A 2,500-nucleotide genomic window follows, 5' to 3' on the forward strand; every position below is an offset into this window, starting at 1 on the left:
GACAACACGCGGCCACAAACAGTGGCCAGGCAGCTCCAACGCCAGCGCCACAGAGGGGCAGAGCCCCACTTGGGTGCCAAAGCGAACTCTCCCAGCACAGCGCACGCGCCAACACATCCGCACAGCTGCGATACAAACCACCTGCGAGAACCGCGGGGGCGACCGAGCAGCAGACGGCGTCGCGGCGCCGAGTGCCGGGCGGCGGCGCATCCTCAACGCACACAGTCCTCAATCGGACCAGCACACTGCAGATGTCCACCGCGCTTCGCACCGGGCCCGCGAGGACCCACTTTGGCCGCACGGCGCCGCGCGTTGGGTGCGCCGGCGCGCAGCTGCGCCGCCTGCCGCGTCCGTCGGCCGGCGCGCCTGCCACTGGGCGCCCCCACCAGCCGGCTGTAGCGCGTGCGCCCACGCAGCGCGCGGCCAGCACGCCGGGCGCTCCCCCCTCACCGGCCGGGGACGGTCCCACCCAGCCACCGCCGCGTATCGCTTCATACCCACATGCCCACTCACGTTCGTGGGTATGACGGGTGTCGCTGAAGCAACCAGTTAATACCTGTACCGATTGTCGCAATCAATGATTCACCTCCAGCGTATACAACCGCGCAACAACGGATTTCCAGTTCATTTGCGTAACTTGGGCAGCAAACGTAGACGTCCATCTACATTTGCAAATTCAGTGGGTCTTGCATGCCTGGATGATATGCGTCACGACACGCCACATCAGCCCACATACATGCTGCGACGTATGCACGAGAGAACACGTGGAAGGTGGCCCGCGTACGTATGCGAATGCCATTGCACAGCTGCGAAGCTCATTGAACACGCAAACTCCCGCCTGACGAACTAGAGGCGACAGGGGAGCGATATAAGTCTTACAGCAGTACACATTACAGTGGATAGCGGGACCATGTGGAACGTACGCACCACTCGCTAGATGTTGTGAGGGTACGCACCGTAACATGAATCAATACGCAGGACACCAGAGAGTGCGAGCACTGACCTATGTTGAGAGGGTTGCGATTAGGCAACGCTACATGAATGTTTCAATTCATATAACAATTACAGGTTAGGTTAGGGCGCAACGTGCGTTAGGTTAGGGCGCAACGTGCGTTAGGTTAGGGCGCAACGTAGGTTAGGTTAGGGCCCAACGTAGGTTAGGTTAGGGCCCAACGTAGGTTAGGTTAGGGCCCAACGTAGGTTAGGTTAGGGCCCAACGTAGGTTAGGTTAGGGCCCAACGTAGGTTAGGTTAGGGCCCAACGTAGGTTAGGTTAGGGCCCAACGTAGGTTAGGTTAGGGCCCAACGTAGGTTAGGTTAGGGCCCAACGTAGGTTAGGTTAGGGCCCAACGTAGGTTAGGTTAGGGCCCAACGTAGGTTAGGTTAGGGCCCAACGTAGGTTAGGTTAGGGCCCAACGTAGGTTAGGTTAGGGCCCAACGTAGGTTAGGTTAGGGCCCAACGTAGGTTAGGTTAGGGCCCAACGTAGGTTAGGTTAGGGCCCAACGTAGGTTAGGTTAGGGCCCAACGTAGGTTAGGTTAGGGCCCAACGTAGGTTAGGTTAGGGCCCAACGTAGGTTAGGTTAGGGCCCAACGTAGGTTAGGTTAGGGCCCAACGTAGGTTAGGTTAGGGCCCAACGTAGGTTAGGTTAGGGCCCAACGTAGGTTAGGTTAGGGCCCAACGTAGGTTAGGTTAGGGCCCAACGTAGGTTAGGTTAGGGCCCAACGTAGGTTAGGTTAGGGCCCAACGTAGGTTAGGTTAGGGCCCAACGTAGGTTAGGTTAGGGCCCAACGTAGGTTAGGTTAGGGCCCAACGTAGGTTAGGTTAGGGCCCAACGTAGGTTAGGTTAGGGCCCAACGTAGGTTAGGTTAGGGCCCAACGTAGGTTAGGTTAGGGCGCAACGTAGGTTAGGTTAGGGCGCAACGTAGGTTAGGTTAGGGCGCAACGTAGGTTAGGTTAGGGCGCAACGTAGGTTAGGTTAGGGCGCAACGTAGGTTAGGTTAGGGCGCAACGTAGGTTAGGTTAGGGCGCAACGTAGGTTAGGTTAGGGCGCAACGTAGGTTAGGTTAGGGCGCAACGTAGGTTAGGTTAAGGCGCAACGTAGGTTAGGTTAAGGCGCAACATAGGTTAGGTTAAGGCGCAACATAGGTTAGGTTAAGGCGCAACATAGGTTAGGTTAAGGCGCAACATAGGTTAGGTTAAGGCGCAACATAGGTTAGGTTAAGGCGCAACATAGGTTAGGTTAAGGCGCAACATAGGTTAGGTTAAGGCGCAACATAGGTTAGGTTAAGGCGCAACATAGGTTAGGTTAAGGCGCAACATGGGTTAGGTTAAGGGATGGTGTATGAGGGGGGGAGGGGACGAGGTTCGTTCATAGTGATGATGGTAAGTGGACGCCTGAGGCACCCTGAGATGTGTCACGTCAGGATGCACCTTTGGCTCAGGGGAGGTGGTGCGCCGGTTCCGTGGGTGTGGCAAGGGAGTGGCAGACCTGTGTCTTTC

The sequence above is a fragment of the Schistocerca nitens genome, chromosome 7 (assembly GCF_023898315.1).
Source record: "Schistocerca nitens isolate TAMUIC-IGC-003100 chromosome 7, iqSchNite1.1, whole genome shotgun sequence".
Lineage (NCBI taxonomy): Eukaryota > Metazoa > Arthropoda > Insecta > Orthoptera > Acrididae > Schistocerca > Schistocerca nitens.